Raw genomic sequence first — 13679 nt, forward strand, 5'->3', positions numbered from 1 at the left:
CATTCTGTGTTGACGCAGTTTGGTACCTTACTCCGTCGCTCTGGTCATGTCTTCATGGGAGCTGTGCACTGGGACCCCAATGCTCACCAGCGAGCTCAGTTTAAAGCTCTCTGGGTGAGTTAATGTACTTTAGGCGGGATACAAACAGTCATGGACCTAGGTTTTGGGGCCAAGACCTGCACGGGTGTAGCACACGTGCATCAGTAAAGAACACACCATGCAGATGAGAAGCTATGCGCACAAGGACATTGGTCGCAGAAGTACCAGGGATTCAGGTGCAGTACACAGATTCACACGAGCAAGAGTCACAGCAGAAATAGCAGCATTGCATGGGTGCAGGCATGCGGAGTTGTACATAATCGTCAGGGACAGAAGATTGCGTCATGTACTGGATCACGGGGGTGCACACTGGGTTTGAGGAACGAACACTCGTGCACATCCAGGTGGGGCTGGTCTGCCGTTGCAGGTTCCGGTCTCCAGGTTTGGGTGTAAGACCTCTTCTCTTCAGAATCTGGATGAACACGAGAGCCTACATTAGCTCAGTAGACATGTTCACCAGTAGCAGCAGAGTTTTTGTCCTAGTCCGACGGGTATAGTCCTTACCCCTAAAAGGGAGACAACTTAGAGTTATACCTCTAGTCCTCGCCTTCCTCTAGAGGTATATGAAAAACTCTTGAAATAGAACATGAACGCTGAATGTGCTGTCGGGTCCAGCTTTTTTCCCGGGCAATTGTTCAGTCAACTTTATAGCTGGACCCAAGTCTTGGGGGACCAATTAGCTCAGAGCTCTTTTCATTAATTGGTCCAGCTTCATGGCCGTCTGTTTCGGATGAAACTGTAACTCTCCGTTTGTGCATTGATTCCTCATACTCATCGGAGTTACACAAAGCGCAGGATGCAGCCACTGGGTAGGTACTGTATCTTCTCTGTAAAAGGTGTGATGGTTTGGCCTTGCATTTGAACCATTCTTTTGGTTGGGTGTTGCTCTTGCCACATCACAGGGCACTTGTGCAGGATCTGACTTGGTCCAGGAGGGGTACAAAAGGTCCTTCCTGCTGTTTTCCCCCGGGTAACTCAATCCAGACAGTTGTACACTGCTTCACAACCAGTTCAAGATAGAAGAGGGAATCTGAGGCTAAGTGTACTTGGACTTGCAGGTTGAAAGGGGAGACTGCAAGCATCCTTTTCGGAAACCCTAAAGATTACTCCATTATTACTAGAGATCCTATACAGCCAGAGGTACCTCAGCATACCTCAAGCATTCCCACATACTCTTCACATTCACTCAGGGGGAATAATAGGACCCTGCCATGATGTTGCACTGAGGCAATCTCTCATATTGGTCCAGGTAAGAAGCTCTGACCTCCCCTGCTGCAATGGGCCAGCATCAACCAGCTAGTCATAGGGGCTTTATACACCAATGCGAAAAAATGTCACTTGAGTAGAGCTGTGTTTGTGAGCAACATACTAAAATTATGGAGTGCGTATGTCAGGAGACCTGTGACACTGGTCTCCTGCAAATGAAAACATACCAGGGCTGTCAGATTCGTAAAATAAGGGGCAGGTTGCCACATGACCACAGCTCCGAGAACTTACAACCCTACTTCAGCCACCTCAAATGTGATTGACACAACTCACAATGAGGTTTGTGTCGAATCAACATTAGGTTGTCTCTCTTTTGTCACTTGCGGTTTGGAACTGGAGCCGAAGGACCAGCAGTTTAAAACCTTCGCACCAATCTCTGCATTGTGGGAATTTGAGTCGCTGTCGAAACTTAGTGCGTGGCTTTGCTGGCTTGATGTAAAACAAAAACCCTGACAAAATGCAACAATAAATGTGGTGTCGAGCCCCATTCTGTACCTTGGTGCACTCAAGACACAACATTCAGGGTTTCCTAATAAGCCTGTCGTCCCAGCGCCAAAGTATCCGTCTCCCATTCAGCTACTGAACTATTTCCCTACCACAACCTGGATGTCTCTCCTTTACCGAGGTCCTTCAGAGATCTCTTTCTAGTGCCACCACTTCATGCTGCTGACTCCAATACAACCCCACTGATCGTGGGGGAATCCTAGCTAACACAAGCACTGGGTGTGGCGTGGGCTGAATCACTGTTGTCCAGATTCCTGCTCATGATATTCATTGGGGACTCTTCCTAGTAGGAACTAAAAGTGTCCCCACTTGCAGAAGTCTAGGCAGAAATGGAAAATAAAGTGAGGAAAAAATTCCTGGCTGAATTGGAGTACTGCCAATGTAGTATGGCGTGTCGCTCACCGGGGTGGAAATGGCTTATATATCAGGCGCATGAGGTGGGGGGCACGAGGTCTGGGCCCATAAAAAAGCTTCCTGGCAAGAGGAAGGCTAATGGTAGGTTTTTCCAACTCACGAGATTCAGGGAAGCTCACTCACGGTATTGAGCCATTCGGAGGAAATGTTGGGATGGACCATGAGAAGTTTCCATAACTTCTTATGTGAGGAAACGTGAACAATTCCTGGAAAGATGTTTTTGATATGGGCTACGATAAGCTGTTTATGATTTTAAAAAAATGAGATAATTTCTCGCCATCTGCTCTGCTTTTGGCCTTAAAGTAATGCGTGTACCCCACAGCCCAACAGATGAAAGTAGAGTTTTCAAGAATAAGAATTATTGCCATACCACTTTAATATCGCTTCACTGTTTGAACAGACAGAGTAATTGCAAGAATATTGATGATGAAATACAGAAATTCTAATTCCATTCCAAATCCTGCACTCTGATGAACCTCTAACCATCTTTGATGTGATGCATAGGCCAGCATTTGTTTCAAATCCCAGGCTAGGAAGTTTAAGCCTTAGATCTGTCCGAGGTCCCATCAGAGACCGAAAGAAGTAGCTAGATCTGAGCTAAATGGCGAGTAGAATTATTCCTGTAGCTCAGTACGATGAAGACTTCACTCATATACAACACTTGCAAGTTTACATCGCCAGCTTATCAACTCCAGTAGATAACAGCAGCAAACAAAGCGCCCCATTTGAATCTGACCACACACCAATGCTAAAGCATGTGAGACACTGCCCATATGATCCCGTCACACAGACACAAAAGGCCTGATTTAGAGTTTGGCGAGGAGAGAGGTAAGTCCCTCGGGATGGCGAATGGCCCTGTGGACAACTCTAAATACTAGCAGGAACTGCCACCTAGGTGGTTTCTGTCAATGTTGTAAACATTTGATGGACAGCTCCATCAAACATGATGGTTGACTGTCAAACTTTTACTGGTATCACTTTTTCCCAAAACATGCTCACAGAGCACGAATTTCGTTTTGAAAAAAATTAAACTAATGCCCCCCACACTGAGTTTTCTCCCATGGTTCGGGGTTAGTATTATTGTTATTTTTTTACTTTGCCTTTTGGGGTGACGGCCAGCAAACAAACACATAATGTCACACATGGGTGGACTGCATTATTTGTTAACCTCAAATGGCCAGTAAGTACTCCATTGGATGAGTGTGTTGTGATCGAGCCAGTGTAGGCTCCGTCGTTGACATACTTATGATCCACCTGCTTCTAAATCGGGTGGGCAGACCATGTGTGTGGCACAGAGGGTATATGACTTTGCTGACATCACGTCCGTGGACGACGTCAGGGTGGGGTCGTGTGGTTCCATCCCCCGGCGCGCAGAGGTGCTGCTGCAACATTTTTTCTGGATCCAGTCTCACGCCTGGGGATAATTCTAAGTTAAGGAATCAGCAGCTAGACAACGTCTCTACTAGATACATCGTTACCTACGGTAAAGTAACTCGTACTTCAGTGGAGTACCCCTTCTGCCGAACTCTAAATCAGGCCCAAAAGAATTCACAAACATTTGACTTTGACAGGGTCAATTGTTGTTTTGCATGATATTCTGCTTTGTTCATGCCAGTGTGTTTGGCCCATCCAAAGCAGGATGGTCTGGTCGGGTCCAAATCAAATATTTTTTTCTAGAAAAAGTAATTACCAGTGACCCGGTGGAAGTTGTATCTGGAAAAAGAAAAAAAAAGTACTTTGCATTTGCCCTTGCCCCTAGTAACGGCAGCACTAGGGGCTTTCAGGTTCACCCTCTCTTCCTGGCTGCTCCCTCCTTGCTGTCCTGACACTTGTTCCTGATTCGATCTTTAAAACTAAATGGCATTAAGCTGTGCCTGTGTGGTTGATCAACAAAGACCGCTGCCCACCAATCGTACCATAGTCTGAGTAGGCCTCCCCTGTGCACACACTGGACCACCATGGCCACACGATGAAGAAGAAAGTTGTACCAATGCATGGCTTCACTAGTGGTAGGAGTAATTGCTTGATGAGTAGAGGTAAGCGCCTCAACTGTTTAGTCTGCATTGACACTTGAGACTGGAAACAGAGCTCAGGTTGATGGAGCAGCCTGAGTCTGATGTAGGAGCCATCGCAGCGGGACAGAGCGTTTGTCACCTGAATGAAACATACTTAAAGGAAGGAGAGAGGGGTATTTCATTCTCATTAGGAGAGTGGTTGATCAGATGAAGGAAAAGTGTGGGACCCCGTGAAAAGCCCATAATGTCCAAACAGAGGTCTGAGGTGTTTGTTAATTACTTCTCTAGATTTTCAAATTAAGAACTTAGAACTCAAATACAGGAATGTTAGTACACAAGCACTGGGGACACTTTCCAAAGGAGAAAGGCCATCTTCAGGCTGTGGCCACCAAGTGTGAAGACCTCACCTACCTTTGTTAAGGGCAAATATTTCAGCCCAAAAACTTTGAGTCCAGGTATAGAACCCCTACAATGTGACAGCCACAATTGTGGATTCTCAAGATGAAGGCCAGTTAACTAATGCTCTTCTTTAAAGTTATTAATGCGGTCCCTCTTACTAGTTAGAGTGCTGAGAAATCGCAGTGTTTCCATCCATGAAACTGGGGCTGGCACCTCCGGCAGACACCTATGCCCCATGACCTGATTGAGATTAGGGCATCAGTCAATGGACACTAGACTATCTTCCTATTGGGATGAAAGATCCAGTGTCATTTATTTTTCTAGCTGGACCGCAAGGGAAATTCTGGCAATACCGAACAGTATAAAGGATTACTGACCAAATGAATGGGGCAAAAAACTCAATGCGCGTCAAGGCTGTTAATTTTTTGTTTTTCAACAATAATCTATTGCCTTGGGAATTTGTTATTGAAAAACAAAATGAAAACTGTGCCATGAGGGCACCGGCATAGCAAATCCTCAGTGTCTTCCATGGAGCCACAATGGCGGTGACTCTTCTGAGAGGGCAGAGTCTTCCTGCCTGATGAATATCTCTACATATGGCAGGCTGTACTCCACCAGCCCAACAGAGTTCATCCACTTAACTGGCAGAACTTTGTACAACACGCCATACTTAAATTAAGGCCCTTATCTGGTTTACTATTTGTGTAAGACCTTTTCTTAAGTTGTTTATAGGGAAAACCCGGAGAGTGTGACCTTCCCAGCCATACCTCCTCTCAAAGACCATCAGGGAAGCTCGGGTGATGGAGCAAGAGATGGCCATAGTTAATAAAACCACGTAAGCAAATAAAGATTCTGGCCAAGATGATTTAGTGGGGGTTTTACAATACCTTCTTTTACCGGTGAACTGCACACCTGACAAGTATACATAACTCCTCATAAACTGGTGCAGTAACAGATTCTTCATATTTCTTCCCTAAACCAAAAAAGCACCTGGCATGCAATGCCTCTTACAAGCCTATATCCTGATACACGTTGACAGCAGACTTCAGCGTACAATGAGATCCCCTACTCCCTCAACTGATGGATTCAGCCAGTCAAACTTTGTAACTTGGCGCCAGACTAAAGATAATATTCCGAAGGTGGTACACCTTGTAAGAATAGAGGACGCCCAAGGGACTGGTATTTTTGGGTTCTAATAAGACTTTTATCTGTGTGTGCCCAGCATTCCTTAGACCAGTCTTGTAAAAAGCTGGGTTCACACCTGGATTTAGAAAATGGTTACCAGGAAGGTATGTCAACTCATCCACAAGGATTATAATGAACTGCTTTGTCTCACCCAAGGTGGAGCCGAACAAGGACACTAAACAGGTCTACCCACTATTCCTGGTATGGTTTGTTCTGAGCATTTATCCATTGTCCAGGATATCAACAATAACCATTTAATAAAAGGGACAGAGTTTGAGGGTGACGCGCATAAACGTACATCTTTCCTGGATACCAATAGATTTTCTATTGAATTATTTAGAGGACAAATTCATGTATTGTTCTGTTATTTGTATCACTCACTATCCACCAAATGTCATTGCCTTTCTATTCCACACAAACATGCTAATGCTGGGCGGATGATACTTCTGAAATGTGTCGCATTTGTAATGTTTTTGTTGCACTCCCTGAGGAAAAATGTAAATAAAAACATTTTGACACAAATATGCTAATATCAGAATGTAATGTGGGATGCTGCAGCTATTCACAGTGCTTCTTGCTGAAATGTTTTGTTGAGTACCAATAAATACACTTAAAAAAGTGCCTGGTTGTAATTTAAACTCGGTATGGGCTCTTATTCAGATGTGTTAATGTTGTGAGCATTAACCTGTATTGCTTACTTAAGGGAGACAGTAACCATTTTTGTGACACTCTTGCAAAAGCCAATTTCCTAGACTTTCTTGCAGATTTAAAAGATGATAACTTTCGGTAGGGACTACTTTAAGAGAAATGTTCTTCCTCAGGTGTTATACCTATTTTAGGGATTCAGTTAGCACTGCTGTTTTGTTTTACTCATTTAGTCTTAGTGGGGTTTACATATATATATGGTGGGAGGGTTGGAAGAAAAAAAACATATCTACTAGCCTTTTATGGCCAACCTACTGCAGGCTTCATGGTAACAACTGCAGTGCCACCTCTATAGTTGGGTTTCTGCTGCCCTGCTCCCACACTTGCAGGAGACCAGGGCATTGTGGGGAGCAAGAGGTTGGGCTCATCAGGTGGTGGCAGCTCCTGGGGCTCTTTGGGGTGCGCAGTGCTCCTGAGAACAGCTGCGCTGGCTTATGATAATTTCTTTTATTGTGTGTGCGCAGTGATCGATACTGCCATAACTTTTTAACTACTTTTACTTGTTTGTTCTAAATTCTGCCTAAACAGTGTAGTTATTTTTTTCCTTTGCTTGACAGCACTGTAACTTGTGGCATTTACTTACCTGTCCGCCCCTTCTGCCACGGTCCCGCGCGGCTCACAGTGCCGATCGCGTGGAGGGCAGCGTCTTCACCGCGGCTTCCTGTGCCGGCCGGTCGAAGGGTGGTGCGCCATCTTGGGAGTAGCCGGAAGGGCGCGCATACCGCAGGCAGCGGTCTAGCGGCCCGAGGCAGTCTCCTACAAAACGCGCATGTGCTACCGGAAGCGCAGCGGACGGGCGCAGCGGGCACGACTTGGGCGCGCCGAAGGTGCGCCTAAGGTAAGCCCGCTGCGCCTGTCCGCGGCCAGATGGGGCATGTCACTCTGCCCATTTAATCCAATACTCCTCTATCGATCTACTCGATCTGCATGCCCCCTGGCCTCTCGCCCTGACTGCCCGGTCAGAGCTTGATCAACTGGGTTTGGGTCCCGCCCGAGAAGTTTTTCCTGAGCTTGATGCTTGCTTGGCTTCGCTCCCTCATCGCTCCACTATTTGCCCCCCTCCCCTCAAACCACCCCTCAACCTCGAGCTCAAAGTGAGCTACCTTAATACCCGCTCACTAGCAAAACATCAGATGGAAATGTTTCACCTTCTAGAGGCCGATAGTCCCGATATATTGTTTATAGCGGAAACCTGGCTACATGATGGATCCTCTCCCGACATTCTGGCAGCCATTCCGCCTGGCTATTATATCATTCAAGCCAATAGGGCCTCTGGCAAATCCGGGGGGGGTGTGGCAGCCATCATTAAGCTTCCTACCAGATTTTCCGTTCTTACTGTACCCTGTATCCCTCAGGTTGACTGCTTAGCACTTAGGTTGGAATCCTCAGTGTCACCCCTTATTTGTGTCTTAGTTTATCGCCCTCCTCAATCCATGCCTGATTTTCCGACTATGTTCGGAGACCTATTGTCTCAGGTAGTTATCAATAATTCTAAAATCCTAGTCCTTGGAGACTTCAATTACTGGCCCCTGGACGAGAAGGAGAGCGCGTGCTCTGCAGCCTTATCTGATCTTTTATGTGGCCTGAATTGTTGTCAACATATTAACACTGCCACGCTCTCAAAAGGCCACATACTGGACCAGGTTTGGACTTCTAATTTAGAGATCTCGGCCCCCCCTTATACTGCCGTGTGCATGGTCTGACCACTCCCTTATTTTTTTTCCCCCTTAAAGCCCTTATTTGCCCCAGTAGGCCTCTGGAGGCGAACTTCTCGGTCCGGAACTGGAATAGAGCTGATATTAGCCAATTCGTCGACTTACTCAGCACCTCCCTTCCCCCAAATCCAACTCAATAGATACTGAAGCTTCTGACTTAACCCGCTGGCTCGAATCGGCCAGCGATGTGGTTGCCCCCCTCAAACGGGTCAAAGTTAGGCGCCCTCATGACGCTTAGAAATGGTTTACCGAGGACCTTAAAGTTTTAAAACTACGGACTTAGACAAGCTGAGCGCCGTTGGCGTAGAAATTATGCCCCTGAAGCTAAACTAGAGTACTCAACTTTACTTAAAGGGTACAAGTCTTCCATTGTGTTAGCCAAAACCCTATATTTTTCCAGCAGAATTGTGGAGTCAGCTAACAAAGCTAAAGACATTTTCTCGATTGTGGAGGAGCTGTCTCACCCAGACAGGGTCTCCATTAAACCTCTCCCTTCACAGGGGCTTTGCGACTCTCTTAATCACTTTTTTGTTGAAAAGATTGAAAAAAATCAAAAACAGCATTTCGGTGTCGCCCTTATCTGACTCTCCCGGGTCCCTCGCTGTCTCCCTCAACCCCCACTCTCTCACTCAGATCCCCCTTATCTTGGAGGCGGACTTCTCCGCTCTTCTACGCAAAGTCACCTCAGGGTCCCCCACTGATTGCTGCCCTCCCAAGATCCTACGCGAGGCCTTCATTGCTTGCCCAGCCCCCCCCCCCCTTGGCACTCCTGAATAATTCCCTCACTCTTGGCCTAGTCCCTAGCTCTTTTAAGGCAGCCGAGATAGTGCCCATCTTAAAGAAACCTACAGCCGATCCCACGATCATGAGCAACTTCCGCCATATCTCCCTCCTTCCCTACCTCAGCAAGGTGCTCGAGTCTCACGTCACTAACATCTTGAGCTCGTTTGTTGAGCAGTCTCATTTTCTTGACTCAATAGGCCGGGTTTAGATCCGCCCACTCTACAGAGATGGTCATACTCTGTCATGGAAGAACTGCGTAGGGGGGCCGACTCTAACATCAGTCAGGCCCTAGTGCTCCTGGATTTGTCGGCCGCCTTTGACACGGTCGACCATGTCATCTTGGTCGACCATGTCAGGCAGGCTGGCATCAGGGGCACTGCCCAGGACTGGGTTCGCTCATTTCTCACCAGCCGCCAACAAGTGGTCCGGCTTTCCCAGTTCTCCGCTGACAGGGTGGGGTTGGCCCCTTGGCGTGCCGCAGGGCTCTTCTTTATCCCCGCTCCTTTTTAATTTATACCTTACCCCCCTGATCCGGTCTCTCCGAGATAGGAATGTCACCGCGTTTAATTACGCGTATGACATCCAGTTGGTCTTCAACATCGACCCCTCGGACCAGTCGGTCTCAGACTTTCAAGCCACCCTTTGTCACATCAGCAACTGGATGGGGGCAAATCATCTTAAGCTTAACCCCGACAAGACCGAACTGGTTCTTGTCGGGGGGCCCTCCAACCCTTGGAATTCCAATTTCTGGCCTGCTAGCTTGGGTCTTTCCCCTCGTCCAGTTGACTCAGCCAAAAGTCTGGGGGTTATCATCAGTAAAGATCTTTCGATGAAGCCCCAGATAAATGCCACTGTCTCTTCTTGTTTTTTCCAACTGCGCAAAATTCGGAAAATCGCGCGGTTTCTTACCACCGAGGCTCTTACCTTAGCCCTTTTGGCGTTAGTCGTCTCTAGGATCGACTACGCCAATTCCTTGTACATAGGCATCCCAGATTATCAACTTAAACGTTTGCAGCTTGTTCAGAATCAGGCGGCACGCCTCATCTTCCATCAACCGAGGCACCATCACGTCCGCCCCCTGCTAAGATCTTTGCACTGGCTCCCTGCTTCTGAACGCTGCAAATTCAAGCTGGGCTGCCTTGTTTTTAAATCTCTGGGTGGCTTAGGTCCTACCTTTTATCTCTTCCCTCATTCATCCTTATGTCCCCTCTCGCAATCTTTGCTCGGCTCACTCGGCTTTACTCAAAATCCCGAGAGTCAAGCGTAAGAAATGGGGAGGTTTAAGATTCTCATTCCTTGCTCCATCTTTTTGGAATGCCCTCCCATTGGACATAAGGCTTGCTTCTCCCTATACCTGTTTTAGATCCCTTCTTAAGACTTATCTGTTTCGCATTGCATACAACTAAAATGTTTTTCTCTTCTCCGTTCTTTTTCTCTATTTTTTTTTTCCTGTTGCTGCTGTGCACTCCCTTGTCCTGTCCAGGCGGTGCCCATCGTCCTTCTCTGCCCCAGCGCCAAGAAACTGTATAGTGTATGCTGCGCTTTACAAATGCCTTTCACATCACATCAAATCACAAGAGTTAAGTCGACACGAAAAAAGCTCTTGCCTGCAGGTCCCCGTTTGTCATTGTGCCTTTTTGAAAAGAATAAACAACTTGATAAAAACAACAATAAACATAACAAGGCCCAGCCATTATCTTCTGATTTCTGCCTAGGGAGAGATGCTGAGCTGGAGTCGGGTACTACTGCGGTTTTAGTAAGGTGGGCGAAGCCAGTTATAGATTAGGCTACTGTGCAAATCATTGCATCTGATAGATGCTTCTAGTCGTAGATTCCTTACCTTTTTTTCTAAAAGTACCCCTGTGTGCCGATAAGTAGCATCATTCAGCTCTGCGTGGTGTCAGAAGTGATGTGCGCAGTACCTCTGTAGGCGCCAACTTGGCGCACCAATGTCAGTGCTTTCCTCTCCGCGCCAGATAGCGTTGATCCGGTCTGAGCTACCCCTCAATCATTTTTTGACTGGCTTTTTGGGAGTTTTTGTCAAACTTTTTTAAGATCTCTCCTTGTGTGTAGGATTGTCACCTAAGAAACCAGCTGGTTTGAAGCCATGTAGGGCCTGTCATCGTTCGGCGGCGGTGACAGACCCCCCACTTGGTATGTTTGTGGTGCTTGTAGTGTAACCAAGACTCCAAGGCCTGCGAGGACTTCCACACCATACACCCCAAGGCGCTGAGGGAGCACTACCCAAAAGCTCCTCGCTGTTCGCAGCTGTTGACTCAGCGATGCTCCAGGTCTCTTTAGTGTGGCAGGTCCCAGCGTCTTTCGTGGAGCCTTAATTGATGGTCGTCGTCGCACTCAGAATCGTTGGGGAAGTCAGGTAAGTCCCACAAACACAAGATGTCAAAGCAACCTTTAACTTCACTGTGTCCGTCAAGGTCTTCTGACGAGACATAGGATTGGCGGCACTCCAGGCACTGTGAGTCAGTGGAACTTGAATCCGTGTCCGCTCCTTGCTTCCCTGATTTTACCAGGGCTGGAGCTACCCCTGCCCAGCTAAAGGTTTTATGCGGCCATGTACGTCATATTTGGGTGGTCTGGCCCCTTCAGAGCACCTTCGGACCACCTGGGCTCTGGAGGGCTCCCTACTGAATCCGCGCCTTCAAGTTTGCCCGTGGCGCCAGTTTGACCCAATGCATCCCTTGCTGGATCTGGAGCAGAGCTGTTGGCGACAGCGAGACCTTCTTCGACGCGCACTCCATTGCCGATGCCCCTAGGCGGCGCAGCCCCCATCCTTATTCCTGACTAATGCAGAGCTGCGGTGACTGGCGACTACTAGGTCCATGCTTCTCATAGCTGAGCCAGTTCCTCTTTTTCTTGATAGGCCTAGAGAGGGACATGAATGGGAGGGGTCTATGGACCTTTATGATTACCATTTCCCTGAAGAACAGGAAGAGGACAACTGGTATGAGGATCTGGTGGAGGCGAGTGGTTTGTTACCCTCACCTAGCACTGGCCTGTTCTCTCCTCCTACCGTGGCTATGAAGGTGGGGGGCTGTTGCGAAGGTGTTGAGTTGTGCAGCTGAGGTTTTGGACCTTCATTTGCCCACAGCGACAGTCAAGACGAACATCTTGACAGAGGTGCTTCAGCAGGGTTCTCCCCCTTCTAAACCCCTTCTCCTATTTAATGAATCCCGTACAAATGTCCTACTTGAGGCCTGGTACAAGCCCTGCACAGGGGTTACTGTTCATAGGATGAGTGCCCACTGCCGTCGCCTCTGGACTTCCCAGTTTCCTCACCCAGCACCCCACCCTGGCGAGTTTGGTGGCACAAACCTCCACGACCAGGATTTACCCCGGCGGGCTCCCTAAAACTACACCGGATAGGGAATCCAAAAGGCTGGACACCTTTGGCAAGAGAATGTTCTCTTTCTCAAGCCTAATACTGTGGTCAGTGAACACTGCATACCTTTTGGGCAATTCTTCTCATACGATATGGGACTCGGTTGCGCAACTTCTGCCTATGGTCTCGGCGGAGGCCTGCGCCATACTCACCCAGGCTATTGCTGACTGGCAAGATGCAGCAAAGTTCACTATAAGGTGTGGGCCTGACTCAATGGGCAGAGCAATTTCCTTGTCGGTGGCCTTGCTGCGCCACACCTGGCTGAGAACAACAGTTTTTTCAAGGGATGTCCAGTCTGCTCTCATGGACATGCCCTTTGATGGCTCTCGCCTCTTTGGTGAGAAGGTGGATTCAGCTCTAGAACCCTTTAAGGACAGCAGAGCTATGGCCAGGTCCTTAGACTTGTCTTTTGCTCCTCGCCAACCCCAATCTGCCTTCTGACCCTTTCCTGTCCTCCGAAGGGGTCTTAATTTGTGCCCTTACCCTCCCCACCACCATGGCCAACAGGCTTCTCAGCATTTTTGTGGTCAAGAGCACAGGTCCCACAGATAGCCTAGGGCAGGCGGCCAGCGGTCAAGTCAGTCCACGACCCTCCCAGCAGCTATTACCTTCAAGCCTCTTTAGTTTGCCCTCTAACCACAATGGGCATCCAGTGGGAAGCAGGATACTTCATCACCTGCCCCACTGGCAGTTTGTGATATCACTGGATTATCCAGATCATCCAAAGGGGCTACTCCATCCCCTTTCTAACCCCCACAACCTATGCCACCCAAGTACGAATGACTGATGGAGGACCATCTCTCCTTGCTCCAACATGAAATGAATGCTCTCTTGGCCAAGGGAGCCATAGAGAGGTCGTTTCTGCCGTGACGTTTGGCGTTTTGGAGACCTTTTCTCAGACTAATATCGGCTGTCGACTCCTACTCTTGCACATATATTTTGCATTGAGACTGACAAGGCTTGAGATTGCAACATATGACTTTGGAGATGATGATATAGTACTTATAAGCCTGGTCTAGGCATCTGTCAGCAGGCTTGTAAGATCTCAGCCTATATGCACGCTGTGGTCTTTGGAATTTCATCTATATTATGGATTGATTGAATCGTAAATACATTATCGACCTTACCAAGTGTTATTCCTGCTTGCATTCGCATCATTTTGCGTAATCAACGGTGCCCTGTCATCTATTTCAA

This window comes from Lissotriton helveticus, chromosome 12, assembly GCF_964261635.1.
Source record: "Lissotriton helveticus chromosome 12, aLisHel1.1, whole genome shotgun sequence".
NCBI classification, from domain to species: Eukaryota; Metazoa; Chordata; class Amphibia; order Caudata; family Salamandridae; genus Lissotriton; species Lissotriton helveticus.